The sequence below is a fragment of the Pelodiscus sinensis genome, chromosome 5, assembly GCF_049634645.1.
Source record: "Pelodiscus sinensis isolate JC-2024 chromosome 5, ASM4963464v1, whole genome shotgun sequence".
Lineage (NCBI taxonomy): Eukaryota > Metazoa > Chordata > Testudines > Trionychidae > Pelodiscus > Pelodiscus sinensis.
Window position 1 is genome coordinate 47139218 of NC_134715.1, and position 18269 is coordinate 47157486.

Below are 18269 nucleotides of genomic sequence, written 5' to 3' on the forward strand. Positions count from 1 at the left end.
TGAATGCTCCATTTAGGGTCATTGGGAATATCTTATAAATGTAATGAACTCTGTCTACAGCAACAAACAACTGCCAATGTCTACCAATTCAGGTATTCAAACACAATTATACTAATAGTTTATAATTTTAAGTAACATATTCTAATAAAGGGGCATGAGAAAGCTTTACACATGTTACTCCATAATGTGGATCATCACCCATTAAAATAATGAAATCAGTATCAAACTACAAAACACAAACTCCACTATATGTATGTTTGTGTTGATACCAAAGAAAGAAACCGTTTATAAAAATGGGCCATTTGGATGATTAAGCAGATGTGCACTTTGCCGTATATTGTGACAAATGTCTGAAATGAGTAGTCATCTGCTCCTGCAGATGGAGGGCTGTGAGGGAGGATTAGTGCTTTCCCATTGCTCATTGTAAACAGCTTTAGCACCAGAGAGAAGCATGGAATGATCTCTGATGTCTGTGTCCAGAGATGCAACTTAGAATAAAACCAGTTATCCTGACTGCACAGTAATTGGCCTACCCTGTAAAATTAATTTAACTCATTACTTTTTTAAACAAAAATGCAATAGAAATTTTCCATCATCGTGTGAAGTGGGAAGCACCTAAATGCAGTCTGTGGTTTTCAAGTAAATTGCTTGGCTGCAGTTTATTTTCACATATATAAAAAATGGAACAAAACCCCAAATTAATCGTTCAATAAGGGTTGTAATACGAGAAGATAATTTGACTCTTTAAAATGACTTTGTTGTTGAGCCATAGAAATAAGCTATACAATTACTAAAGTAAGAAGAAAAGGCTATGCTAAAATGTGAAAGGTTTAGCAGTTTCTCCTTTGGCTTGTGTGATCACTGGGTCACCATATCCATGATGTTGTATTGTGGACAATAAAGAAGTATGTGAGCCAAAGTATTATACTAAGTTTGTCCAAAGACAGCAAAACCATTTGATAATCCCGTCAAAGAATTTAAGATTGTTCTGGTTTAAAGAAAAAGTAGTGTATAGAAGTATAGATTAATTTGAATAATCTCTTTAAAATGTTCATTTTATTGCTTAACTTAAAAGTGCACTTAGATAACAGATAATACTGCGTTCACCAGAATGAAAACTAGGGATTAGGGAGATGGCACTTAATCCTCAAGGAGTTCATAATGTGTTTATTGTACACCATAGTACAGGCTCCACTTCTGTCACTGCAGCCCTTCTGCTACCAGCTGGGCTGAAAATTGCAAACACTCAAAATTGCTGCTGAAGCCCCTTTACTGAAATACATATGCAGAAACATAGGGCTGATATATGTGAAATCTGAAGAACATTTTTACATTTTTGTAGCAGAGGAAAAACATCTCAGAACAGTAATACTAAAATCTGGAGCACCGCTGAAAACTCTACAGTTTGATTGGTTTACCAAATTAGGACACAGTAATGATGGTATGTACATCACTAAAATAGAAAGCAACTAAATTTATATATTGTCAGGTACACTGTAGCAAAAAAAAAAAAAAAAAAAAAAAAAAGATTTTCAGTACTGTCTTCTTTTCTAAAATAAGAGGGCAACAAAGCCTTATACAATAAATATTATATTTTAAAAAAACCACCTCTTCTCAAATAGAAACTATTTCCTCCAAAAACAGTTGACAAGCTCACACATTTGATTTTAAAAACAGAAAATAAATACGGTCTATAAAGGCTGTTACTCAAAGAGTGCAAAGAGAATTTGAATAGCTTGTTAAGATGCATTAGAAAAAATGGTGCTGATACACTGCAGTTAATGCTAATTCAGAAGCCCTGAAATGCCGAGATAGTTATGACTACTAATTCTGAATCAATGTAGTACAAAGTAGCTGACAAGTTTAAAATGAAAAATTATACAAATCAGTTTTTAATTATTGTATAGATCTGAAAAAAAATGCAGCTACTTAGCTGGTTATAAGCAACATATTGTGTGGACTTGTATATTTGTAGTTAGTTGCCACAAAATCAGAAGTGATCTTCTCAAAGAAGATCTCCCAGTTTGGTGCAGAGGTGATAGAGCTGTGGAAGCAGCTGAGCCTCCTTTTCCCTTCCCTTCCAGTCCTGTTCTAGTAATCACATTGGGGTTACAGTGAAAACTCACTAGGCATGTAGTGGGAGTGAAAAGCCCATTCCCTCTCCATCCCTTTGGAAATTAAACAGGAAAAGAAAGGTGCAGATGGCTACTGTGTAATTTTTTCTGCAGAGCCTCTCTCTTGCTGTGGATCTTGTGACCAAATGAAGGCACTGGTTGCCAGGGTCCCTATGAAGAGAAGGAAGTGGGTTATCAGGATCAGAGCCACAGGGATTTGTGGAGATCTACCACGTTTTAAACATAGGCTCCACAGTCTTTTTGGTTGAAAGGTCAATTAATATGTCCTTTTTCCCCATCCCAAATAAGTGTTATGAGGGATCTCTGAAGAAATCCTGGCAGAGAATTCCCCTGAAACTCCACTCCCAACTTTTATTAGACAGGAGACATGAAATAGGGCCACTGACTGGTTCTGTGATGCTCAAAAATGCACACACTTACACTTACACTTCAGTCATTTTGAACTGAAAGCACAATGTGTGCCACTCTAGGTAAAATAATGGAATATGTATACAATGCTATAAGCTTAATAAAAACAATGTTAGTGCTATATTTGTACATAGCCCTATACAATAGTTATATTGTTCCACACAAAAGAAGAAACTATGTTAGTCCAGGACAGAGTATGCTTTTTAAGAGTGCTCAACACTGAAATTCCTACCTGACATCAAGTGGAAGCAGATTTAGGCCAATACTGAATGCTTTTGAAAATCCTATCCTAAGAATGTAGGCTTATCATAGTAGCCACAGCTTCTCTACACTTATTTTGTGGGGGATATTGGTGCCATTGAATTTACAGAAATATGGATTTACATCCTCTAACAGCAGGTGTAGCCATCCATTCTTACCTGTATGAGGAGACCATTTCTGAGCAAATGATTCTACCACCAGAATGACTGTGCATTCTCTATATAGGGCTCAAGGGAGGCAGGGGGTCTTCTACAAAATTTCACAGTGGAGCTCTAAATGTAGGCAAAATGTAGTATTTGAGAGTTGGTAGAAGAACATAATGTGCCTTATTGTACTCCGCCAGCCACCCTTCTGACTAGCAGAAGTGAACAGCCTCAGGCCATTGGTAGATATGCATCTGGTAAGCTGCCAATGCATACTCAAATGTTGAGGTATGAAAACACCAGAAAAATCCTTGTACAGGCAGTCCCCGGGTTACGTATAAGATAGGGACTGTAGGTTTGTTCTTAAGTTGAATCTGTATGTAAGTCGGAACTGGCATCCAGATTCAGCCGCTGCTGAAACTGATCAGTTTCAACAGTGGCTGAATCTGGACGCCAGTTCTGACTTACATACAGATTCAACTTAAGAACCCCAGGCATCCCCAAGTCAGCTGCTGCTGAAACTGATCAGCGGCTGATTCCAGGAAGCCCGGGGCAGGGGCTTCCTGTAGTCAGCCACTGGTCATTTTCAGCAGCTGCTGACTAGGGGACACCTGGGGCAGAGCAGCTGGGGTGCTGCTGGGTTGGTCCAGTGGCACCCAGAGCGGTGCTACGGGACCAACCGGCAGCGCCCCAGCTGCTGTACCACAGGCGTCCGGAGCAAAGCCGCGGAGCACGGGGGCAGCGGGACAGCCCAGATGCGCCGTGGCTATCCTGCTGCCCTCGGGCTCCGCGGCTTTGCTCTGCTCTGCTCCCCATCCCCCAGGTCTGCAGACCAGGGGGAGGGGGAGCAGAGTAGAGCAGAGCGGCGGAACGCGCGGCCAGCTGACAGCCCGGACGCGTCTGGGCTGTCAGCTGGCCGCGTGCTCCGCTCTGCTCCCCCCCACCCTGCAGATCAGGGGGAGGGGGAGCAGAGCGGAGCACAGCAGAGACACGTCTGGGCTGTCAGCTGGCTGCGCGTTCCGCCGCTCTGCTCTGCTCCGCTCTGCTCCCCCTCCCCCTGGTCTGCAGAGGGGGGGGCAGAGCGGAGCGCGCGGCCAGCTGACAGCCCAGAAGTGTCTGGGCTGTCAGCTGGCCGCGCGTTCTGCCGCCGCTTTGCTTCCTCTCCCTGGTCTGCTCGAGACCAGGGAGAGGAAGTGCCCCGTTCGTAACTGCGGATCCGACATAAGTCGGATCCGCGTAACTCGGGGACTGCCTGTACCTTATTTTGAGTTTCTAGGTTAATGCTTTGTTTTCTTTCGGGTGATGCAGAAATCCTCTTGCAATGACCTCATGCTCTTAAAATGTACTGTCCTGTCTTTCCGGTGTAACAAAGAAGTTGTATAATTATAGTTCCCCATGAGTGAAGAATGAGATAAATATGAAGGGCATCGCTGGATCCAGATGGTCAAGTGAGGAGAGACTTGGAAGTACCAGATGATTGGATGCATCCATTTTACCTGAGGACCAACAAGTGGCAAATTGATGATGTGGAAGCTAAGGCAGGCACAACAATGTTGGACAAAACAACATACCCTATTGAAAGCAACATGGGGCAACTCCTAGAGACAGTCATCTGAAATGCTGATGAAGGATGATGGAAACAATCTTAAACACTCATCAGACATGGGTGATAACTGATTGTAGCATAAAACAATGAGATCCGTACATTGAGTGGCAAACTACTACTGTAAAGATGGCGTATTTTGCCATGGAACTTTGGTTCCCCGGCCTCTGAGCATCGGATTGTGACCAACAGGATGTGGCTTCTCCACTTGGGCTCAATCTAACTGGCCACTAGATTAATTTAAGTTACAGACTGGTAACTCATTTGTGGTAACATATGCACTCACTCGTGTGTGTGTTGCATATGTTGATTTTCATATCGTATTTTCAATAAACAAAAGATACCAAAAGAGATACCATGTCCTTCATATAAGCATAACAAGATGACATATAAATGTCACTTACTAGAATGGAACTACTTGGTGCTTAGCCCTGCCATGAGGGCAGGGGACTTGATGATCTCTTGAGGTTGCTTACAGCCTAAGTAACATCAATACATAAGAATAACTTACAAGTATTGTTTAAACAGGCAAAGTAACAAATAGCCATCCAACACTATCTGGAAAGAAAGTTTAGAATATTAAATAAACCAAATTGCAAATTTCTGGGGGTCCACATATCTTTTGCACATTATGACAAAAGATTGTATTCTGAATGTTCTCTGTACTTTTTTTTCTTCTCTCTGTTGATGGATTTGATTCACCCTGTGGTAGTTTCAGTCACTTCAATAGGTTTCTACCAGCATTCAATTTGTCCGGATGCATCTTATGTCTTGTAGTGAGAATGACCCACCTTTTCTGGCATTTACTATATTTTATAGTCACACATGGCTTTCTTCTCTTCAGGAAGTCTTTTGAAGATGTTTAAAGTAGCTATTCCCTAGTGATTACTTCCTCTCTCAATTGATGTGACAAAAGATCATCACATAAAAAAATATGTCCCACGGTGACTTATCTTTTGAACATATTGGCATTGCTGAAAACATTAATGCATGTGTGCAAAAGCTGTCATCTCATGCTTCTGCCTGATACCTATTAGCTCCACAGGACACCAAAGCAAAGGAACACATTAAACCTCTGCATTGAGAGTGAAATACTCCTTTTATGCTTATTGTTGCAAGGATGCCATTGAGAACTGGAGAAAAAGGGGAAACATACCTGCAGTTCTCTAAATGGTTATATTTTAGTGCAAAGGGAAAAATCCCACGTACGTGTGTGTGTGTGTATATAGGAGTTCTACTTTTCTGTCCCTATCTGTCTCCCTATAGCAAAACAAACTTCTGGCTTTTCTCCTTTGTATTCTCAAATGTCTCTTTATTGCAGGTAATTCATGTGTATCCTAAAAAAATATATTAAAAAAAGAACAATTCTCATGAGCAGAAATTAGACAAATTCAGATGAAAAATAAGATGCAAAGTTTAACAGTAAGGGTAAATAAACATTGGAACAATTTATCAAGGGCTGTGGTGGGTTTTCCATCACAACTTTTTAAGCCAAGATTTGAGAGGGTTTCTCTCTCTCTCTCTAAAATATACACTCTAGCTCAACTCCAACAAAATGCTTTGAAACAAGAGTTCATAATACATTTTAAGTCCTGCATTTTGCAGGTCAGACTAGATGATCAGAATTGTCCCTTCTTGCCTTAAAAAAAAAAGTATCTATGAATTAGCATATACAAGTAAAACTAACTCCCCACTGTTTCTCAGAAAGTATAATATATTTTTCTTCACTCTTTCACTGTGCACTTCAGAAATTTACTACTGAACAGATATGCTTTTAAAAAGGAAGAGAGATAAATATGCCATGCTTTTTAAAAATATAGTTTGCTTCCTTTTTGAACAAATTGGTTCCTTGAGAAATATGAAATGGCTGCTCAGCTGCCTACTGTATGCCTGGATTGATATGAGTAATCAGACATGGGTGAAGCTTCATTTCTTGGGAGATACGATTTTAGGAGGCACATGGCTCATCAGGCTGGAATATGAATGTCTGTGAAAACGAAAGTAAATGGCTCATTGACCCATGAAAGAAAGGCTTTACTGACCAAGATAAAATGGGATATTCAAGCAATCATTTACAGTGGACAAGACTTGAACCTAAGGATGTAAAATTGTACACTGACAATCATGCTGTACGGGGAATGGTTCCTAAGGAGAAGCCAGTGCAATGTGCAGTAAATGCAATTGATCATGTAAATATATACAAAGGAAGAGGTTTTCTGTATAACTTAGAATGCATAGCACACCGTAAACCCACCTCCAGTGCTTGAGTCTGAACAAGCTAGCTTTGCTTTGCTGTATGCTAAATGAAGATTGCTTCTTGACAATATAGAGAGTCAAACTGAGTTCCTAGAAAGCTGAGTGGAAATAAATCTTTGAAAGAATCCCAATACAGGTTGGACCTCCATGGTCTGTTACCCTCCTTTAGGGCCACTCTGGTTCCAAGGGAGTTTGCCAGACCAGGGGAGGTCAGGCTTGGTGCTCTCCCTTGGCTCCCCTCTTGGCCACTGGCCTGGCCAATGCACTGTCCCCAGCCGTGGCAGGGCTGCATGGTCCTGGACAGCAGAGGCTTCCTAGCCAGCGGTGGCTCTGCACCTCTGGCTGCAAGAGCTCCCTGCCCCCAGCCAGCAGTGGATCCACACCTCCGGCTAACAGGGTCTCTATGCCCCCCACTGGTAGACCTCTACTCTCAGCTGGCAGGGCTCCCTCCAAGCTGCCCGCCACCTGAGCTCCCCACTGCTAACAACCACTGTGGCTGGGTCTCTTCAGTCGAGCAACATCCTTGGTTCTGCCTGACCACAAATGTTGCTGGACCAGAGTCCTGGACCACAGAGGTTCAGCCTGTAATTAATACTTGTGGAGAGAAGCCACAGACTGGATTCAGTCCAGTTCAAATAGGACAGCTGAGTGACATCTACTGATTAACATTTCTGGAGAATCAATTATATAAGATCTGAAGGGAGTGTTATATTGGGAATGGTGGACAAAGAGGTTACATTGCTGTCCTGAAATTATTTCTACATATTACTACTTTCTGCAAGCGAGACATTGTAGGACTGGGAAGTGGGTTGATCAACTTTAAGCATATTGGACCTTTATAACCTTATTGTGATAGTCATTATACACATGGTGAAATTATAGCAGATTAGCTAACAAATCAGATTTAAAAAAAAATGTTTGATTTTTGAGTGTCAGCATCCTTCCAATAAGCAGTTGCCATCCTTGCTCAAGCAACCATTTACTATCTTATCAGTTATAACCATCTTTCTAGAGCTCCTTTTTTGAGGTAGATGGTAAAGACATTTGAGATAAAAAGCTGTTGTGCCATGTGGAAGCCTTGACTTCCAAGAATCTCCAATTAGCTTTCAGTTTGAGTATGAAACAGTTGGCACACTGGTTTAATTCAGTAGTGGGCAACATAGGCTAGTGAATGAGCCATATGAATGTCTCTCCATCTCAGAGGGCCACATGATTGTCATAACCAAGAAAGACTCCTGGGATAGGATAGTTTTTCTAACTGTACTTGCATACCTAGAATTTGTAGGATGTGCCGATTGAATAGTAGCAGTACAGTACTTTGATTTGATGCAGAGAACACATGGCTCTCATTGTGTTGTGAGCAATCAATATGCACCTCACTTTACATGTTCTTTACGTATGTGTGCCTGGCTTGGTGTCTGATACAAGGTGGTATATGCAACATTTGCTAAAAAGGTTAACAGTTTGAGTATATTAAGTTAAGGCATATAGAATATACAGCTTATAGCGAGGGGACTAGTCTTCCTATATTTGAGAGATTAAAATAAAATGATTACTTCTGAAATCATCAGGTAAAATTCTTGCTAGATATTTGAGCTTTTTTAGAAATATATATTGCCATGTATCCAAAGCACACTTTTTTCAGTATTTTGGATTCAGGCACTTCGCTTTTGATTTAAAAGTGAACAAATCTTGAGTTCATAAAATAAATGGCACTGGCCAGCATTTTTCTCCAACTAATTTAAATTTCTTATGAAATGAATAATTGAAGTATTAAACAATATTGGAGAAATAAGATTACCAATGAAACTGTAATTGCTTACTAATTAGAGAAGTGCAAAATGAGTCTAAAAAGTTGAACAGTCATTAAATTATGGTACTGAACAAACCAGAATTAATTATTGAAACAAAATACTCCTTATTGTCCGCTAAGCACAACAAACTAAGATTATGATAATCATTATTACAACTAATAGTAATTAGTCAAAACTAATTTAAAGACTAACCCTGTTCTGATCCTACATCAAGTGATAAATGGCCAGAAGTTTCTCTTAAAACTTTTTTTTTTTTTAAAAAAAATCAGACAAGAAACATTTCACCACAACATACAAAGCATAGCTTAACTACAATTGACTGATTCTTCAAATAGCCTGTGGGACTAATCTAAGCAAGATGCTAGTTTAAAACTCTAAGGGTACATATATACTGCAACACTATTTTGGAATACTGGAGTATCCCGAAATAGCTATCCTGCATCTGCACAGCAAACCAGTTATTTTGGGTTCGCTATTTCAATGTCCCTGTATATCTCATTCTACTAGGAGTAAGGGACATTTCCGAGTAGCATTTTATTTCAAATTAAATAATTAAACAAGCTATTTAAAAATAGTATTGAAACAAGATACACAATCTGAGCTATGCAAAGTATGTAACTTATTTTGAGTTATAGTGCAGTGTAGATGTACCCTACCAGTGCTTCATTGTTTAAATATGGATACACCTAGGTATGGCTATACAGGATTGTAAACGATCCTTTCTTGATTCCCAAGCTTTCTTAGTAGTGACAAGAGAGAATGTAAAATGCTACATACACCCAGCTTCAAAACAAAACTTATGCATTTACTAGAAATAAGTTACTTGGTATTTGCACAAAGCCCAACATTTGTCTAGTTTGACTTGTTATGAGCTGAATGAAACTTTATATGGTTGAATTAAAAACTGTCTAAAGTACCTCCTAGTGATCAGTTGTAAGAAAATAACTAACACTTTTAATACATAGTCTAAATATTTTGTTTTAAATGTATTCTTGATATCTCTTGTGAAATGAACAGCAGAAACAGTTTACATCATTTGCGATATTCCCATAATTATATAGGCTGATGTTAATTTTATATTTAAGTATTGTGATTTGTCATCAATTTCTGGAGAAATTTGAGCCTCCTTTTCTTTAAAGGCATCAGGTCACAAAATTAGCCTACTATTTGCAGACAGAAACAGCTGTTAATCTTAGCTACACAATATAACTAACAGATTTATATATAAAGATAAGCAGCAGTGACTTGTGGTTACACAGGAGAAGAGTTCACATTGCTACTATATTTATCTAACTCTTTCCTGCATTCCACAGCACCATTTTCCCAAGCTTAGTGTGCGCACATAATTAATTATGCATTTTCATATTACTGTTACCCTATCCTTCCTCCACTGCACCTCAACCTTTCCCCCTATTTCTTTGTTACTCTTAGTATTTGGATCTTTTCTTAACCTTTGATTCTTAACCCTACAGGAAAGGAGCTGTAATATGTTCATACAAAACCCAGAACAACTTGCCCCTGATTTGGTTGATACCAAGAACTTGACCATCTTTTAAAAAGGAAATAGATATTTATATGGATATCAAATTGTCCAGAGTTATATTAGTTAATGACAAAGGGGGGGGGGAGAACTTAACCAAGCCTCTATAAAAAATTAGGATTAAACCCCAAGCAGATTATCCCAATTTCTGCCTAATGAGGCATTCTTACATCTTCCTCTGAAGCCTCTGGTACTGGGTACTATCAGAGATAGTATGAAGCAGACATTGACTCTGAACCAGAACAGCAATCCCAGTGTTCTTCTAGCATCACTGGAATAATGAGGAGTTGGGATGTGCCCACTGGAGAGCTACAAATGGAAAGAAGTTGGGTCTCCCTTTACTGAGCTGATAAAGCAGTAAACCATCTGAGCCAAGCTCTTTTGAGTATAATTCTCCAATGTGATGAGGTCATTTTGCACTGTACTACCACAGACCAATAAATCAACTTAACTAAAACCATATAAGGTGACATTAGGCCTAAGGAGCCAGAAGCAAAGTAGAAAATATCCATTTTAAATTGTTGAATGCCAACTAATTTGATGTTCCAGTTATTTAAGTTATAAAATTGAAACAAGACACAGTAGGCTAAATCTCAATAATTGCCTCTCAATACAAGTCAGGAATGTAACGTCCACTCTTTTGGACACATAGAGTTCTTTCTATGCCTCAGAACAAACATACAGAGACAAGTAAAATAATCACCCATTGTATTAATTAAGACTAGTTCATCACTAAATAAAATAACAGATTGTGAACAACAAAAATGTTAATCACAATTCCTTCCACATTTCTTGCTGTGTAGAGTTTTCAAGTGGAATTACCTTGGTAGGGACACACTTAAGGGGAATTAAAAACCAGAAGTACATGAATTTCAAAATCAGTAGTGACGTTATGTATTGGTGAATAACTAATAGTTCATAGATGAACCAAGGAATTCCATTAACATTTATTGATTCCTGTTTCATTTATCATAGATAACTCAACCTTAAAAGTTTAATTACACAAAGTGATGTTAATACAGTCTTATGGAACTGAAGTAAGCTTTTAACTCAGTTACTTAAATAAGCCAATCTGAAGACAAATTAATTACCAATTAAATTCCACTACTTTTTTCTACCTACCAAGGTTGCCTTATGTCTTCTTTCTAGGCATCATTGTCCTGACAATCAGAACCCTAATAGGAAAACTATTAAACAACACTAGCTTTAAAACATACCATTAAAAATACAAGAAATTTGAATCTTATCCTTTTACAGCCAGCGATCCTGAAATCTCTGACATGAAGTTTAGAAGCATTATCGGGCTGGAAGGCAGCTTCTTTGTTCTTAGCTGTCCAGTTGATGATGTTTCTAAGAGTACATCTAGACTGCTTTCCTCTTCCGAAAGAGGAAATGCAAATGAAGCAGTGATTAACAGATTCTTGCACTTCTTTTGCATATCCTCTTCCAACCCTTTTTACAGAAGAGGTTTTTCACCAAAAAACAACAGTCTAGATGCAGCTTTTTGCGAAAAAAAATCCCTTTTTCAAAAAAACATTGAAACCTCATTTTTTGAGGAATATGGGTTCTTCTGAAAAAAGGGGCTTTTCCCCCCCATGAAAAAGCCGCATCTAGACTGCGTTTTTGGAGAAAAAAAAAAAAACTCTTCCACAAAAAGGGATGGAAGAGGATATGCAAATGAAGCATGAGAATATGCTAATCACTGTTTAATTTGCATTTCCTCTTTTGGAAGAGGAAAGCAGTCTAAATGTACCCTAAGAGTCTAATGATATTATGTGAGTAAGTTCAGCACAGAGATTCGTATTTTTATCTTTGTATTTTTTATTGAAGGTAGAAGGGGAATGGCTGGTTTCAAATGTCAGCTGTTGTCACCTTTCAGTGGTTCAACACTGCTGTGGGGTGGCTTTGGTCACCTCATTAATATACAATCTGCTATTACATAGGCCTTAGGTTTGTAGTATCTATTGTCTTTTGTGACAAGTAACTCAAAGGGCATCTTTCAAGTTAAAAGTCTGACTCTTATCTTCAGCAAATGCACTGATCTCAGTACCATTAATGATTTAATAGACATAGTTTTCCCCCTCTCAGTTGAGTCCATCTTTTCCCCCGGAAGATCTTTCTGCTCCTAAAATTTTTAAACAAATGATCTTTTATGAACTTTTGACTGGTTATAGCTCTGATAGGATAAAAGAGTAGAGATATTAAGTAGTGTGGAAGAAAACATTGTCCTCACTCTGAGTTTGTAAGCAACAAGTAGCCAGAGGCAGTTTTATTACGAGCTGCAGCAAGGGAAAAACTGGTTCGGGGGGGGGGGGGGGGGGGAAGCCCGCCCCCTCCCCCGGCAGATCTTCAAATACAAGCAATTATGAAGCAGTTTATATACTGTCTATTAGATATAATAACAACAACAATTAGTCTCCTTCCCATTACAAACATCAATGGTTAACAGTTATTTAGTTCCACCCAGATGCTCCTTATCTCAAGGTCCCTGCCAGAGTCAGCATTCTATCCTTATCTTCGTATGGAGGCGAGAGGCAAAGGCAACGTCTAATTATAGATCTCGCATTGTCAGGCCACAGACTTAGCCTGACTCTTGTTCCCTTGTTAACAAGACCAAGATGGCTGCACACAAATTCCCTTATTCCCTTTTCCTGCCTCCACAGTAGACAACATCAATACAAAATCTGCTTGCTTGAATCAGAGATAATCTGTACACCAGACATGGATAGAATGTATGGTATATGTCCTGTACTTTTAAAAGAAACTACTGTTTGTTTGCTTTTTCCACCGATAGATGTATAAATTGAGAGTGTAGTTAAATTTACAACTTGCAATTCTAGACTCCTTTCAAGTATTTGGGCAAAAATTCCAAATAACGGACACTTTATATATTCTTCAAAATATACTATAAAAAAATACTATAGAATATATAGCAAAATAAAAGTTATATGGCTAAGAAAGTGTCCTCTTTGAACCTTTAAGGCTTCCCTATTGTTGACAGAAAACACAAGTGTCCTGTAAGTTTCCTTAGTTTGAATATTTGGTTTCAAAAGCAAGGGAGCTGTCCTAGTCATACAATTCATTAAAGGCAAGTTACAGTAAATTATACGAATTAAAAACTAACCATTTTGCATCAGCATTGAGGTTTATCCCCCATCCCACTGAACATAGGAACTACTCTTCCACCTCCCTCTTCGACAGGAAGCTGAAAAAGCAGCTGTGGCTGGGATGTCACTGCACCACACAAATCCCATTTCTTAGTGGATTTCCAAAGGTTTTTTTTTTTTAAAAAGTTCAAGTTGGGATGTTCACAATGTTTTCAAAACTAATCTAGAGAGGCTCATCCAACAGAATGTTGTTCCTGGAAATCAGCTCATTGCAGCTCTACCGTAATAAAGCCAGTGGTGATATAAAAATGGATTATAGAGTGTATTGGAAAGGACACCAAGTTATTTTACCCATTCTAGAATAACCCTGTTCCTGTCATCTGTGAAATATTTCTTTACCTAAGCACAGCAAATACCCAGTAGCCAGTCTTAAAGTAGAGTTCCATTTTACTCTTTTTTCCATATTTTACTAATGTAAACCCTCTCGCTGGCTATAAATGTTATCAAAGAAACAAGAAAGTTCATTCATGAAGATCTTTTTTGTTTCTTATTCACTCACGATGAAATAACTAGGCAGTGTGTTGCAATGGTGCACTGTGCCATATCTACCATCAAGTGTACAGATTTATATTTTACACACACACACACACACACACACACACACACACACACACACACACACACACACACACACACACACAGTTCAGATCCAAGAAGCAGGGATTTTATTTTTTACACTAAGTCACTATCATCATTTCTTAGACAGTATTTTGCATGGGCTGAATTTAAAAGAGGGGGAAAATAAAACCCTGTTGAATGTATCTTGTAAATACTTGCATCTCCAATTGATTGCTAAAGTCTGAGAGTAGCTTCTGCATTAATCTGGAGGCAATAAAATCTTTCAAAAAGTCATAATATTTCTGGCAAACACACTGTTCTATGCATTTTGAAAGCATTCTAATGACTGAAATTGGATGTGAATTAGAGAAGTGGAAATGGTACACTACCCAAGTTTAATTTGAGTAGTTGGTGAACCATGTTTTGCAGAGATGTCAGGCATGTACAGTATCCATTTGCTCGGTTCCCATCTGTTTCACTGAATTCTTAATCATATATTGGCAGATTATGGTTACCTATCCTGAAAATAGTGTTTTTCTTAAAATTTCTGACAGACTTGTCATAGCCCATGATGATGATTTGCTTATTACCCACAATTTATGACATGTACTGTAATGTAAGACTCAGCAGTAGTAACACATGCCTCATTACAGATTATGGGGTTGATACAAAATCCATTGAAAAGGAAAATACAACCATTAAAATGAACTGGTGTCTTTTGAGTAATACCCTAAGAAGAATAGGATACTGTATAATGGCTACATGGACTACCCAGGAATTCACCATTACCTTTTTGTTGTTTTTTTACGTTTTGGAGAAGGTGCTTTGGATTTCATATGAACAATCATATAATGAACTGAGGCCCTTCTCCCCCAAACAGAATATATGTCATTACCAGTCACAAAATAAAAATAAAACTTTGGTATTTGTAGTCAAGAATGTTGACAGATTTCTCTCTTATTAAGAAACTGAAATTCTAAGTTGTTTTTTTCCAGTGCTTGCGGGGGAGGGGTGATCTTTTTAGTTGATATTGTTTGCCTTTTTCCACCCCATATTTTGATCAAAAACAGTTAAACATTTCAATGTATTAAAACCTACTTTTGATAAACAAAAGATCAACCTCTCTAATATTTGCAATTATATTTAGAGAGATAAGCAGGCACTGGAAAAAAAAAATTTTATTCAGTTTTCATAAAAGGCCACTTTTTCAATTGATTTTTTCATCCCAGAACTTTCAACCATCTCTAGCAGTCTTAATCTTGAGGAAGTTTGACCTTTCCTCTGCTAGGGATGTAGGCAATAGTATAAGTATAAGTTAGCCAGTATTTCATAGGCTCTGTGTTTGTACCATGATAACAGTTTTTAGTGGTCATTTAAGGTCCTTCAATTGCTGGAAGGATACATACAAGAAAATGGTACCTTTTAGGATAGTAATTCTCTTTACACAAATAATTAAATTCTAAATTCTTGCTGTAAAAGAACACTAGAGTCCCTGAAACTTTTCATTTTCAATGCTGAGAATAAGTAAATGTGTCTTAATTTTCTAAGATGAGATGTAAGATTGAGACAATTTAGTTCCAGCACCTCTTGCGCCTTTTCCCTGAGGACTTACTGTAGCCTAATTATCCATCCAGCTATACTTCTAGTAGAGCATCTCTTGTCACATTAGTCTCTCATTATCCATGCCTTCAGGTGTCTTCCTAAGGGAGCAAAGAGCCTCTTTGAGGAACAACCACCACCAAACAAAGCCCCAAAATTTTAGTTGGAGCTGCCCTTCCCTGGAGACCTGACCATGGGTTGCCTCCTTGAGTACCTACCAATCCGTCACCTGCAAACAAGCCAAATTATTAAATTGAAGGCATGCAGAAATTCAAATACCCCTGAGGAGCTGAAATTCAAGTCCTTTAAGTGTCAAAGTTTTAGATCTTTGCCATATGAGATAAAGATGAACTTCAAATGATAGTAGTAGTATCCTCAGCACAGAGCAGACATAAGAGAATAGTTAACCATTTTTCTAACTTGAGGGGGCCAGACAAAAAATTTCTCCCTTCCAGCATTAGTTTCCCAAACACTTAGGAGCTGGGTAGTTCTGGGAGTTTAAACTCCTCAGCATTAACTAGAATCCTAAGGATTAACTTGACTCACTTAGCTGCCCTCTAACTAAACCCTGATAAATCCACGAGGAGATGAAACACTTAAGTATTTTTATTTCGTGGGGTGAGTTTATTATTTCAAAAGGTTGAAAATGGTTGTTTACACAACATTATCTTTGTATATTTTTGGAAAAAGGATGATTTTCTGATTAACCAATGGGACTAGGTCTCAGGAGAATTGGATTAAGCTCTCAGCTCTGCCACGTGCTTGTGCGCGACCTGGAGGAAATCTCAGTCTTTCCACTTGTAGTCTTTACACAACAGAGCTTTGTTAGTTTGTGACTACTACACATAATAAATTACAAGTTATAGGTTTCAATACTCAATTATTCCAACATAGTGAAAACAGAAAGAAACAGGAGACATCTAGTAAGAGTAGGGTGCCAAGATGGGGACAAATTAGTAGACAGCTTCAGGAACATCCAGGCTATCAGTAGAGCCACAAACACATACAAAATTTGCATCTGCAAAAAATGAGCTGCATCTACCTCCACAGATGCAGACACCTGTAGATATAATGTAGATATCCATGGATTTGCAGAACTACCAACCTGCCAGGAATTAACTTAAAAAGAAAACTATCCATATAAGAAAGTTGCAAGTCACAGGCAGTAATTAATGCCATCAAAAGGTTTTCTTGAAGTCTGATTCTTCTGAGGTTCACTCATTCAATAAGTTAGGTCTATTTTTTATTGGCGCTATATTTGAACTCTGGTGTCAAACAACAGCTGCAAGCCGCATGAAATACAGATCCTTGAATAAACTTCTGGAATTTCCCGATTCTCACTGGGCTGGAAAGCAACCTTGCTTAGCATTCTAATATTACAGTACTTTGCATGTTAAACAGTGCTTTCCACCCAAGGATAACAAAGTGCTTTACAAACTGTAGTGAAATAAGCTCTACTGACAGACTATGATACAGAGGGACAAATTAAAATTGTGTGTTGTATGTCACTAGACAAAAGTAATTACAGAAAATCTATGGGTCCTACTAAATCATTGTATTGTCTGGCTCTAGATGGAAATGGAATAAAGAATCATGCACATGTGAAGAAAAAAGCCCTGCGGGATGGAATTTCCCTAACAGTTTAAATTTTAGGTGAATGTATAGATTTTTACAATATCTAATCAAGTGACCTTACTCCTAGATCTATTGCTTTTTGAGCTCGTTTTAAAGAAATTATCAGATTGAAGCCTAAAACTAAGAGACTTTAAAGAATATTCCAACAGAGGAGAACGGGTGAGTGACCAAAAAAATCATTTGTTTAGTAGTGATATATATTTTGGAATTCCCCCCAGCCTACCTTGTGAATATATTTTGCCAAAATTGACATGTCAATAAATTCATGTCAAACAGAGCATGAATGAGTCTGTGATAATAGATGTATGGATGAGATCAATGATTTTCAGCTGGTGTATTCATACCCCCGTGTGCATGCAAAAGAATTTGAGGGGGTACATCAACTTATCTAAATATTTGCAGAGTATTATAACAGGCTACATAAAAACACTTGCAAAAAAGTAATAATCAAAATTTTGTACAGACAAAATGAGAAAGTAAGCAATTTCAGTAATAGGGTGATTTGACACTTCTGTATTTTAAGTGTGATTTTGTAAGCAAGTAAGTTTTAAATTAGGTGAAACCTAGGCTAAACAAATCAGACTTCTGAAAGGAGTACAATAGTCATTAAAGTGGAGAACAATTCGATTAGATGGTGCTATGACAGCATTTGTGAAAATGATACTGTTCTACTTCCAAAAGTTAAATTATCTCAAATCAAGTAATTAGAGCAACCAGGAGTACAGGAATCACGTGTACAGTTCATTCCTAACCTTCACATTATATTGAAATACATAACAAAAAGAGATTTAGGCGTGCAACTGGAGCCTTGCAAATTTGGGTATGTACACTTTATATCTGTGGATATCTGCAGCCACAGCTCACTTTTGCAGATGCAGATAATCTTGTATGTGCAACTAAGGTCAATTTGCTTCAGTCTGGTGACAAACAGAAGATTTTAGCAACTTACACAGGACTTGTTATCCAGAATATTGTGTTAAGCCAATTTATTTAAGACTATAGAAAAGCAGAAATGCAAAAATATGTACAATATCCCTCACATAGCTCTTAGAATGTCTTTAAATAAATTATTTTTTCTCATTTATCAGTTGACAGCTGCTGCTCTTGGGAAAAAGCCAAACTTCCCATCCAGAATTCTTCCTATGGCCAA

The 18269-nt window shown here is 38.1% G+C and overlaps 1 long non-coding RNA gene across 1 annotated transcript in view; it reads right to left on the minus strand.

Annotated features, from left to right (window-relative positions):
* LOC142829428 (uncharacterized) overlaps positions 1–18269 on the minus strand; it is a 151387-nt gene that overhangs the window by 95601 nt on the left and 37517 nt on the right. The gene's annotated exons all lie outside the window — the stretch shown is intronic.